At 42.6% G+C, this 13,292-nt stretch overlaps 1 protein-coding gene across 1 annotated transcript in view; it reads right to left on the bottom strand.

Moving 5' to 3' along the window:
• Positions 1-5,897, bottom strand: part of LPAR3 (lysophosphatidic acid receptor 3) — a 42,565-nt gene extending 36,668 nt beyond the window's left edge. Inside the window, exon 1 of the mRNA XM_048498828.1 lies at positions 5,791-5,897. The gene's annotated coding sequence lies outside the window, so the exon portion shown is untranslated. The remainder of the gene's footprint in view (positions 1-5,790) is intronic.
• Positions 5,898-13,292: the final 7,395 nt, after the last annotated feature.

Raw genomic sequence — 13,292 nt, 5'->3', positions numbered from 1 at the left:
AGCAGAGTCAAGTTAGGCATTTTCCAAATTTTGGATACGCTAAATCCAAATGTTCGCCATCACTGCTGTAAGCTTTTTTGTGGCCACTTTTAAATAGTTTATTTATCAATCAACATTAGAAAGAACATTTACTATTTTTGCAGTCAAATGACTGATCTGCCAACCTGGCCTGGCTGATAGGGATGGGGGTGGGAAGTAGGAAGGCTTCTGAGAGCCTGCAGATCAGCTGATCTGTGGGCCTGGCCCTGCTGGTTGGGGTGGGGGGTGGGAGGGTCTCACTTCATCAGACCTGCTCCCCCATTGGTGGAGAGTTTGTCATCACACCATTCCATTCCTTAGCCTTTATTATGGTTAAGATGCTTAGTATATACCTGATTCCTAGTTAATGAGCTAAGACAAGGGAAAGCCTCAGTGGCATTCTTACAAAGAACTGTTCAACCAGAATTTCAGGCTAAGTAGGTTACTTTTGATCCATTTTGAGATCCAAGCAAATCTGGGTGCACTCTAATAAAATTTAATATTAGTAATATCATTCTAAAATAGCCTCCCAGATTCATTTTCAGTTGCCTATTCAATTCATTCTGCCAGTCTTTTAAGATTTTATTGGAGGACATACTAGAAATGTTAAATAGTAAATAATTTATTTTAGGAATGATCTTCATTTTCAATGCACTTATATGCCCTAAGACAGAAAGCTTATGAGATTTCTAAAGACTGAAATTATTTCTCATTCCAGCAAAAGTTTCCTTAAAATTATTTTGAAGAGATCAGAACTGTATTTTCTAAGCTTTAGATTTTGCTTTTTTGTTTTGTTATATCTGGGCTTTTTCCAGCTCTTTTGAAACCACTTTTACTCTAATCTTTTTCTAAAAGCCAATTTTGTGACAGCTTTTTCTTCATGGGTAATATTTCTGTTGATTGTCTTTGTCCCACCTTCTCCCAGCCATTTTTAGACCACTTTTTAATGACTGGACTGTCGTCATTGTCAAACCACTTCCACCCCCTGCCCTGAAGACCAGTGGTTTCCATTTTTAAAAAAAGTCCCTAAAATATCAATATAGTGTTGTAATGATAGTTGAAGCAAGTTCTCTGAGCTTCCTTTTGCATTTAAAAAATAAGTCTCTAACCAATTCCACCATGGAGATATAAGGGATACAACTGCCCTTTTAAAGTGATTTAAAATGCCATGAGGGCCCAATCCTGATTAAGCTTGCAGCACAGTGGGCTGAGGAATAGTTCACAAACACACTCAGCCTGCCTTTTCAAGTGCCAAAACAACTGTAGGAAATCCCAATTGAGTCTTTGGGGTAATTTCAAATCATTTCTAAATGGTGGAAGCATCTGTAGATCTGACCTAAGAGAAGCTGCAACCGGACCTCTCCAAATGATGCTGTTAGACAGATTATTATGTACAGCAATACATAGTTTGTCATGGAAGAATATGTACAGAAGTGTACAACAATGTAGAAGACAAGGAACTATTAAAATCCCACCCTTCCCATAATCTCAGCTCCTTTCTTGCCAGTTGGGAACTATCATAAAAATAAATAAATAAAAGCAAGTCACATAGACAATGTATGACACATGAAGCAGGATATAAGCTTATTTCATGCTGTATTCCTTTCCAATTTAAAGCAGTTTTTGCCATTCTAAAATCTGTTAAGGGCAGACACGAGTAAATCTCCCGTTACCACTAACTAGACTGTAGAGGCTTTTGTAATTTAAGATCTTCTGAAATTATGGTTTAGGAAGTCTATACATGGTTTTCAAGACTAAAATCATCACAGCAAAGCTTTCATTTAAAGACTCCAAGAGAAGTCTAAAGCGCAGTTGGCAGCTGAGCCTGTAATATGGAAACAATCTCAGTATTTAAGTTAGTAAGAAGCTTTTTGCATCATTTTTAGACATTTGGGCAAGCACAGGTTACTAAATATCCATGGCCATCTGCTGCCGTCATCAGTGCAGAATGCTTTTCTTCTTAGTTGTCAAGAGAGTTCTATGTGATGCAAAACTATTTCAAACCAGAATGGGTTACTGGATGAAGTTTGGAATTGGGTAACTGATGTATCTCTCCGTTGATGTTCAACCAGAGTCTCAGCATTCAGCATATAAAACCAAAACAGGATCCCTCATAGAGATTTTGATTTTGCATATAAAAACAAGAAAACCTTTAACATGAGAAACACAAAGCAACACAAATGAACTATAATAACTCCCACACTGGAACTGGCAACCCTACACAATAGAACCCTCCTAGACAGTGTAGCACGTAGGGGGACAAGAAAGGGGAATCAGGCAAAACTTCCCTGCCACACTCCTGTGCTTCTGCTGCTTTCATAGTACTTGCTCTGCTCACACAAGAGGGAAGACTGATTTCTCTCCTGTTATTCCTTTATGGCAGCAGTTCATTGTACCCAGGCAGCCTACTGTTCAGGAAATGGCCCTGGTCCTCAGCAGCAGCTTTTGGGGGTGTAGAGCCTAATGTGGGAAGAGTAGAGTGGGAAGATCGACTGTGGCAAACTCCTTCCATTCATAAGTGTTCCATTCATGACTAGCTCATAAAAATTAGTCATATCATTTTCATTAACTGGATCAAAGAAGAAAACCAGCTAAGAGGGAAGGCCACTTTTAGATGATAACAAATATAGGGGAGGGGGCTTATTGTAATTTGCACCAGAGTTTACTGCAGAATATGTCAGGGAGATACACCTAAGCTACCACGTCCACTGCATGCATGTGAAAAACTGTGCCAACGGCAATGTCAAGAATATGTTTTTGAACCAACTAAGAAATTAACAGTACAATCCTAAACAAAGCTACACCTTTCCAAAGCCACTGATTCAATGCACATAAAAAGATTTAACTTTTAGGATTGTATGGTAGTCGCTGGAGCCAGAGAGGCAAGTTATCACTAAAAATCAGCCTTCCCTACACAAAAACTGGAAGTCAGCCAGTACAGCATTGATTTAAAGTTACTGATCCAAGAAACATCCAGGAAGTTACAGTTACATCAGTCTAACATCAATTCCAACAAATTGATGTGGAAAGCATTATCAAAGATCGGAGTGTTAAATACATAGTAAATCAGCATGACACCTACTAATAAATATGTTAGAATTACTTTGGAGTATCAACAAACACACAGGTCAGGATGATTTGGTCAGCTTTGTGGATTGGATCAAAACTGTATTTATCACAGCAGAAGGGCACCAGAGCAGGACTGATTCTTGTGCCCCATCACAGACCCACACATAGCATTGTGGGGTGTGGGAATTGGAGACAGCAGCAAAAATTGGGGAAGGGGGAGAGGTACAAAAATTCCACTCACTGAACTTTGGATCCAACAAGACCTTTCAAGGAGCTGGAGTCAGGAAAGTACAGCAGGGGCAACATGTTTGCAATGGCTCAGGATTGTGCAATCCCAAACAGGCTATAAAGACCTCCAGAAAGAGCTCTCCAAACTGGATCAATGGGCCACCAAATGCAGATGAAATGTAGAAAAATTTGTCAATCACTATGCTGATGAATTCGGAAATAAACTTTAAGGCATGAAATACTTTTTAACTGTTATTTGTTACAGAAGAATTAAACTATGGAGCTGTATTTGTTTCTCATATGTCTTCTGCAAATGATCATGTGAATACTTCCATGGTTTTGCTCAGGAACAGCAAAGTGCACAGATTTAATGGAGCTGCCATGCACGGAGTCAGACCATTGGCCTGATATTGTCTACTCTGGCTTGCAGCAGCTCCTCATGCAGAGGTCTTATCCAACAGTGTCTTCAAAACAACTTTTAACTGGAGACACGGAGAACAGAACCTGGGATCCTCAACATGCAAAGCATGTGCTCCACTGCTGAATTATGGCCCTTTAACCCTATACCAGCCATAAGGAACTTTTTTAAAAGCAGGAAGTGGAGCACAATCTGCATGCTACTCTAATATCCCAACCGTCTTAAAGAACTAAACACACATGAGCCAATGAGCCATCCACCAGAATGCTGGGAAGGCCTCCATTGTATTCAGTGTATGGAATAAAATGTCCAGAATATTGTATCTTTCACATCCCAGTTTGAAAAACACAACGTGTACAAACAATAATCTCAGAGTATTTACACAGACAACATCCTGCTCCTGTCTCCTTTCTTTTCACAGCTTTTTTAAGGATAAATAATAAGGGCGTACCTAAAAAACCAGTTTAAGAGAGTATAGGGTAGAGTTATAGGGAAACATGGTCACATTAAACAGTCCTAAAGCCTTTTGTTGATAGAATTATCCACCAATGGAAACTTTTAAAACTTATGTACAAATCTTCTACTACTGGCTATAAACTAATGTAAATATTTGGTCATGTGATGTGACCTATTCTGGCACGTTAATGGTAGCAGACAAATGTGACCATGGGCTAGCCTTACTATTAAAAAAAGAAATGAAAGCCCCTCCCCCACATCTAATTGCTTCAATCAATCAATCAATCAATCAATCAATCAATCAATCAATCAATCAATCAGACCTTTGCTTTGCAGTAGCCATTGGCCTAGGAGGCTCAAGAATTTTAAAAACTTTTTATCATCCTTGTTAATCACTTGCCCCAGCCAATGAGCACTGAACAAACTAGATTATAAACCATTTGTAGGCATGCATGTTACCTTGACTCCAAATTAATATAAGTAATATGATTGGGGTCAGAACAACAGCTAAACTGGATGTCTCTGTAAAAAGACTGAAGAACAGGATGAAAAAGTAGCCCAAGGGAATCTTCCTTCAAACAGCAGCCCTCCATTTATCACAGGGGATGTCTGTGATCTGGGAAGAAGCCAGTCCTTCGCTCCTTATCTAGGTTCTGATAATAAAATAATCCTAGCTCGATTGTACTCTGTGATTTAAGATGATTAGATCAGAACTGTGCAACTTAGCTTATTGGATCATGGTCTGCAAAAATCTTCCTTCTGGCTGCCTGGGAGCTGTTGCAAACTTACTTCCTTACTTTCAGAAGATAGTGCCATTCCTGTGATTTCAATACTACATCAGGACTGGAAAAAAGTAAATTCAGATATTTCGGCCTCTGCACAGGCGAGTTCTACTGCCCACCAACGATCCTGAATTATCAGGGCATCTCTGCCTGGTTCCTTGCGGATTACAGAGAAGCAAGAGTCGATGTAACTGTACAAATCCCTTCCCAAAGTCTAGACACACGCACTGGCGGCCTCCCTTTGGGAAGAGCACTGGGATCGGGCAATGCAGCTTTTGCATTAGAAATCACAGACTGGAAAGAAAGAAAGAAAGAAAGAAAGAAAGAAAGAAAGAAAGAAAGAAAGAAAGAAAGAAAGAAAGAAAGAAAGAAAGAAAGAAAGAAAGAAAGAAAGAAAGAAAGAAACTAAACTAAACTAAACTAAACTAAACTAAACTAGCAATACAGTTCATTCCATCGCAGCCTCATCCAGAATCAAGTCTGGCGACAAGGAATAAGAAATGCTAACTATTGGCATTGAAAAGATTTCACAAAGTCCGAAGCAAAACCTACATCTGAACGAAGCCACCTTGTTCAGACGCACGAGCGATCAGACTAATTGCCTCCAAAACTCGTTCAAATGGAACGAACCCCTCGCTCCGAATTGCGGGTTTAGGGAAAACCACCGCCCCTCCCCTCCCAGTTTGCCAAAGTGCTTGGAAGACATCCAGGTGGGGTGGGGGCTACCTGCCTGCGCCCCCAACCACCCCCCATCCACTCCCCGCTGTGGGAAAGTAGTGCCCCCAGGACTCCTGCCTCCTCCCCTGTTCGGCCACTCACCGCTCCTGCTCAGTCGCCCGCCCGCATAGCCAGCATCCGTCCGTCGGGCCGCTGAGCTCTGATCTCCCGAAGGCGGCGAGCGAGGCGCGCAGCAGAGGCACCCCGGGGCGTTTGGCGGCTGCCAGGGCATGGCCACGGGCTAAGTCGGAGGCGGGGACCGACCTCTCCATCGGCGGCACGGGGGGAGGGGAGGAGAGGAGAGGAGAGGGAACCTCACTTCTGCCGGCCGAGGCGCCCTCCCTCGGTGGAGGCGGACTGGCCCGAGGCGCCTCTGCAGCCGAGGGTGCAGTTGTAAGGTGGCCGGTGCCACAATCGGTGCGCTAGTAAGAGATAAAGTACACAGCTGAGAAGCAACCAAGGGGGCCCCAAGCCACGGGATCACCAGGGGAAGGGAGCCGGCTTAGCCATTTCCTCTGTGGTGTCTACCAGCGGCACTCCTTAATTTCCCCCCACCCCCATAAGCCCACAGCTGCCCTTTGCGCCCGTGCAAAATGGGCACTAAACATTTTCATCCTCAACGCTGGCTTTATGAAAGGTGTTTTGCTAGTGGCTAATACTTAATGCATCCACCTGGTCAACAGTTCAGTTCGCCAGTACAGTCACTTTGTGCTGTCCCACCGTGCTGAAACATCATCGGCTGGGGTGTTTAAGCGTCTTTCTACTGCTCAGTTTTATCTTTTCACTGATTTGTATGGCTTAATTTGAGCTTGGAGCAGGGACATAGGTATAGATTTTTTATGGGGGGGGGTTCAGGGATGGGGCCACACCCCCACCCGCCCCTAGGGCATGGCCACACCTTCCCAAGCCCCGCCCCTGGCCAAGCTCTCGGAGGCCAGAGAGGGCAGACTCCCCTGCCCTGCCCTGCCCCCCACCAGCTGGGCTCCCAGCCGGCAGTTTCTTCTGCCCTCCCCTCTGGGCAGAGGCACAGAGGAAAAATGGAGCCCGGTGCAAAATCTGAGCCCCCACCCCCACCCCGCCCCGCCTGGCAGCCGCTCTGATGCTGGAATCCACCCCCAAACAGCATCACTTTCAATGGTGTTTAAAGTAGAGAGCCCAAATTCTTCTTTTAAATCCACCTTAAAGGGAGAATCTGGGGTCCCCAGTTAAACAACATTGAAAGTGATGCTATTTTGGTGTGGATTATCCCCCACCCTGAAATAGCATCACTTTCAATGTGGCATAGTGGTTAAGAGCAGGTGCATTCTAATCTGGAGGAACCGGGTTTGATTCCCTGCTCTGCCGCTTGAGCTGTGGAGGCTTATCTGGGGAATTCAGATTAGCCTGTGCACTCCCACACACGCCAGCTGGGTGACCTTGGGCTAGTCACAGCTTTTCGGAGTTCTCTCAGCCCCACCCACCTCACAGGGTGTTTGTTGTGAGGGAGGAAGGGCAAGGAGATTGTAAGATCCTTTGAGTCTCCTACAGGAGGATATAAATCCAAACTCTTCTTCTTCTTCTAAAATGAGGACCTCAGATTCTCCCTTTAAATCCATGCCGAAGGGGGTGGATTTAAAAGGAGAATCTGGGGAAATTTGGGGAGTGCCTGAGGTGCAATTGTTAAGCTAGAAGCACCAAACTTTCAGGGTATCTTTAGGAAACTCTCCAGATAATACATCCCAGGTTTGGTGAAGTTTGGTTCATGGTGTCCAAAGTTATAGACCCTCAAAGGTGTAGCCGCAATCTTCTATTAGCTCCCATTGGAAACAATGGAGGATGGGGGCATCCCCTTTGGGGGTCCATACCTTTGGACTCCCTGAACCAAACCTCACCAAACCCTGGTAGTATCATCAGAAGAGTCCCTGAAAGTTTGGTGCTGCTAGCTAGCCCAAACAATGCGCCCCCTGCAGGCCAAAAACCAAAAAAACACTAAAATGTTTTAAAAACCCACAGAGGGGCAGAGCTTCAGACATGAATGGAGGGGTTGAACCCAAGGAACCCCCCCCCCTTACCTACGTCCTTGGCTTGGAGTCTGTAAGGACATGTGCGTCAGACACCCTTGCGATAAATGAGAACCATGCAACCTCAATAAACAACAACAGCATAGTACTTTTTTTATGAGGGGAAAACCACCCGAATATATCACAAAATAGTGAACACAAGTGGTTCTGGTGGGTTTTCCAGGCTGTGTGGCCATGGTCTGGTGGATCTTGTTCCTAATGTTTCGCCTGAACAAGATCCACTAGACCACGGCCACACAGCCCGGAAACCTGACCAGACCAGTTGAATCCAGCCGTGAAAGCCTTCAACAATACAGTGAACATAAGTGGAAACAGGCGAAGTAATAAATGAACAAGTAACTTCAAATGCATCAATATTTCTTCACAGTTTTTCAAATACTTGCTTATTGGTCTTACAGCACCACTGCTGTATAAGATTAGGAAACTTTTTCAATAGCTTTCATTAGAGAAATTAGGTTCATATCTAAGCAAGCTTTTTAATATGCTTTTGTGGCATATCTTAACTAGCAGGATACTACTCTCTCTGATTAAAACTCAGTTCCTGCAATTGGAATTGAAGGCATAAAATCACATGTGGCACATGGGTGACCTGGGATGGAAGAGAGTATTGGAAGCTTGTGGTTTCCTTGATGTATTGGTATGCTTCTTTGCAAATACAGAGATTGGGCAAACATTATAACAAGCATAGAACCAAATGGACAGGGAGACAGCATTACTCCTGAAACAAGCTTAGTCCTATATTCCACAGAGGCTGCCATTATATAAAACCCTGAGATAAATAAAGGTTAATTTCTTTAGAAACTTACACCTTGCTTTTCCTCCCAATGGAAATCAAAGCAGTTTACAACACCATTCTGCTCTCCTCCACTTCACTGTCACAGCAGTAATGCTGTGGGATTGATTAGGCTGAAAGAGATTATGACTGGCTCAAGATCACCCAGCAAGCTTTTGTGGCAGGGTATTATAATTATTATTTACTAGCGGGGCCCGGCCACGCGTTGCTGTGGCAGTTGTCCTTCTCATCACAGTCCGCAACCCACACAAATGTCCATGCAGGTCCAATGATCCACAGCATAGCCTTTTGGGGTGGTCAAATGGAATTTCTCTTTCCCTTTTCAATTCACATTGTTATATGGTGGTGCCTTGTGTTTTTAGTATAAGGTAACCCTTTCCATTTCACAACGGAACTGTCCAGAGTGCGAATCCCGCTGTCCATGAGGCTGGTTGACATGCACAGTCCTGGCTTGGGTAAGGCAGAACTGGGGCAAGGAGGCTATCCCAGTCAGGCAGCAGAGGCACGGTGGTGAGGCGCTCAGATCGAGGCCAGCTCCCTGGGTTCTTAAAGGGCCATGTGCAAAAGAAGCGGAGCAGGTAGTGGTTCGCCCCCACCCCGCAGATTTTCTTAGAAGAAAAAGGCAAACTCCAACTCGCTTTTAGTAAAAGAGAGCTGTGGTGAATGTGGGTGAGGAAGTGGGTAAGTGGTGGTTGGATGTGAGGGAGGGCAGAGTGAGATGTGTGAGGATGAGCTGGAAGTGTATTGTGTGGTAGCAGTGGGTGAGGCACAGAGAGTGAAAGTTACCTGCGTGGGAGGGGGGGACCCCACCTGACGTCTCACATGGCAAAGTGTGTATGGGTTTCACTTCCACTCATATTACCTATTTACTGTTTTCACTGTTCATCTCTGCCCATCTGCACGAACATTCTAAGCCCTCAGGCCAGACAGACAGGCTGCACGAACATTCTAAGGGTGACAGTTAAACACAGCCAGCTTCAGGGCCTGGTGCGCCAGGAAAAAGACGTTTTACCTGGCTTAGGTATGGACTTTCGACAATTTGAAGGTCCCATTACCTGCCCGCAACAGGGAGGAATGTCATGTGAAAATTTGGGGGCGATCCGTCCAGCCGTTTCGGCGTTAGGGGGTGACTAACAAAGTCACTGTTTGCTTTTTATATATATAGATTGGTTTTATATACTGCCCTCTCCCCAGGGGGCTTGAGGCGGTGTACAACATTTTAAATAACAGATAGAGCACAATTTAAAACACAACAAAATAGAATATAACTAAAATGCATATAGGCTCTATTAAATTGAATAATTAAAACCTGGTAAAACATAAAGCGTACAGGAATCTGATATACAATACATATAATACACGACGTCCAACTACTAAAACCCTCCTAAGGGGGGGGGCAGCAAATGTTATAGAGACCACCAAAAGGGGAGGCATGAGTCAGCGGCCAGCCTCTCCAAAAGCCTGGTGGAACAGCTCAGTTTTACAGGCCCTGCGGAACTTACCAAGATCCCGCAGGGCCTGGACAGCTGGAGGAAGAGCGTTCCACCAGGTGGGGGCCAGGACCGTAAAGGATAGTTAAAGTTACAGTTAGGGAATTATTTTTTGTCTATGGCCTGGTCTACACATGTAGCAGAATGAAGCTGTGGAATGGATCATACCACTTCAGACTGTAGGTGGGAAGGGGTCAAATTCTTAACTTCCCTGTAGATAATAAACAAAAGTAAAACTCTCTCAAAGGGGGGAAAAAGTTAACTCCTAGCTTTTTCTATGCTTCCTAGCTTTCTGCTTACAAGAAATTATACAGGAACTTTGAAAAAACATGATCTCGTTTCTGCATCTTTATGAAGATGCATCTCATGACACCTCAGCATTTTGCCACATGTAGTCCCAGTCTTGAGAGTGTCAATAATAGTAACTAATGTCTTTTATCATGTGTCTGCTACTCTTCTTCCATTTCTCTCAGTATTATTGCAACCCCCTTTTAACCATTTTCTGCTTTTATTTTGAAAACTCCTTTCTTTCTGATTCTTATTCTCTTTCAGACATATTTGGTTCAGAGGTGAAAATTAAGCTAGTGTTTCTACAGAGGCAGAATAAATGAGGGGAAATTGAATTATTCATTCCCAGAACACTTTGGTAAGTGGCCATCTTGATGTCTTTCTCAATTAAGGACAGCATTGTCTACTAGATTCCTTACTACTATTTCTTGTCATGCTCAGAATGAAGAGTTGATGCAAATACCAGATATATCTTTTTGCTTTATTGGGTCTATGGAACTAAAAAGCTGACAGATGCTTTTTGTAATGCCAGGTCTTGTTTTCTTTTCATTATAAGATGAAACATTGCAAAAAGCACAAGTGTTATCACTAATGCATTGGTTCTTGTTCTTATGGTGCAGACATTAATCTGGCACAAAAATATCAAATATAATCAAATAAAGTTGAAGCTTTGTCATCACATTTCAAAAATTCAATTACAAGGCACTGAAAAGTGGTCTGAGCATCAGATGCTTAAGTGATATTTATGCTTTAATGTCTTCAAATCAGTATTTAGGCAGGTTACAATCACTGCTGTACCAAGCAAAATGAAACCAACAGTCTGATTGTATGCATACTTACCTACAAGTAAGCTGTGCTGGCTCAGTGAGGTTTACATCTACTTAAATATGTAACCTTAGCCATATTAGATATTTTTCCAGTTCTAACACCATTGAGACATACATGATAAAGTACAGCAACTGCTGGAGAGGTCTAAAGGAAAGATTGGCAAACCCTGACCAAAAAAAAAAAAGCATGCCAGACCATTTTGTTCAATACCCGAGCAACCAAGGTGAACATCTTTGAGGTGCTGACAGCATGGGAAAAGGATCTGCACAACCACCAACCAAACTCTGGGGTCAATTTTGCTACCAGTGCCACAATGCTATGCCACAGTGTTCACCTCTCTCCTCCCTTGTTTGCAGCACACTAGCATCTTCTCAGGTGTTGGCCCTCTGTTTAAAAAGATGACCTACCCTTGGTCTAAGGTGTGCATGCACTCACACTAAATTTAGGCCACTACGTTCAGTTAAATTTATGTACATCAACCTCATCATGAATATTTGGCTAATTTTTTAAAAAAGATCTTACTGTTTGTTCTGGGAGGAAAAGGAAAATTTCCCAATCAGAACTGAAGTATTAAAAGATTTTCTTTGCAAAAGAAAACATAAAGGAATACATTTGTCAGTGTAGATATGAAAAAAAACCAGCTTCACAACTGAGCAACTCCCCAAAATGCCACATATTCATAACCATGCAAAATCACATTTCCATAGAAAAATGAGATGGCTAAATATCCTTTACCAAATATCATAATAGGTTGATTAATAAGCCTAACTGCATTGTGTTTTTATCTTGTGGTCTTTGTGTTCATCAGATTTACTAATCAATTCTTCTGGCTCTCCATTTTTAATCCAGAGCTTTGCCTCTAGTTATTTAACTGAGCTGCTTGGAGGCTGAATGGGACACCAAATAACATTTTAACCTCACAAAACAATGGCCTTTTCCATACGAATTGGTTACAACGTATCTTGACACCAAATGCTTTTTTTCCTTTTAATTCTTTTAATAGGAGAGAAAGGGGGGATATAAATCCAACTCTTCTTCTTGTACCAAAATACAATACAATACAAAATACCATGTTCAATAATGCACAAAATAATTGTTTTGACAAAAGTAGTGCATAGAAATAATGATAATTCTCATATTTGTTCTGTGCTATATTCTGATGTGGAAACATACAACTTTCTTAGCTGCTGCACCAAAACTGACCAAACTATCATCTTCCTGTGGAACAGAGTATAGTACAGACTCATACTGGCATTTATACTGTGTGAGCAACTAAATTGATGTTGTTGCTTGCTTGTGAACATTTTTTGTTCATCTACAGGCTGCCTTGTTCTACGGAACAGGCGGCAGTGCATCCCAGGCAGTATCCCATCCAGGCAATATCCCATCCAGACCCAGCCCATCTCAACTTATGCAGGGTGGCTTTCAGGATAGCCAGTCTTTAGTGCTGAACCAGCCATAGCGATATAATTCGTCTTTCATTGACAGCAATTTATCACATCAAATAGAACACTGTGCTTCTGATAATTATTTAAGATAAATGATCAGTTACATCATGTGTGACCAATAATTAATCATTTTATAAAGAAAATGAAGTTCTTAACTGTAGCAGTTGAAGTACCAAATCCTTGTGGTTACTGTCTTGTTCTTGAAAACAGTCTCCCCTCTGTTATTTTATCCTAGATCATTTATCATTTCTTTCCCATAGTCAATGCAGTAAAATGCTTCCAACAATTTTTTAAAGCCCAGGAACCAGTAGCAAGAGAGCTACTATAACAGAAAAGGTCATAACAGAAAAGGGAGCAAATGGAAGTGTTCTCCAGATTGTGTGGCTGCATTCAGCTGTAGACCAATCTGTTCATTTACTACAGGGAAGTAAAGCTGGCTTTAATTATGAGAACAATGATAATAACAATTTCTACAATAGGCTATTGTATAAAACTCTTGCCTAGCAAGACCAATCACATTCACCCTGATCAACCAAAAAGAGCTGCTCAGAAACAGGGTCCCTTATTGAACTGGACAGTGTGTGTGTGTGTGTGCGCACGCATGCATCTGATGTGTGACTTAGGGTGTAATGGTGCTTGCAATACTGACTATGCTCAGTTCTGGCAATAGAAGTCCAAATGCTCTTTTCCTAATGCT

This window comes from Sphaerodactylus townsendi, linkage group LG05 (assembly GCF_021028975.2).
Source record: "Sphaerodactylus townsendi isolate TG3544 linkage group LG05, MPM_Stown_v2.3, whole genome shotgun sequence".
In the NCBI taxonomy this organism is placed as follows: domain Eukaryota; kingdom Metazoa; phylum Chordata; class Lepidosauria; order Squamata; family Sphaerodactylidae; genus Sphaerodactylus; species Sphaerodactylus townsendi.
Note: the sequence above shows the minus strand (reverse complement) of the source record. Positions and strands in the feature narration are given on the sequence as shown.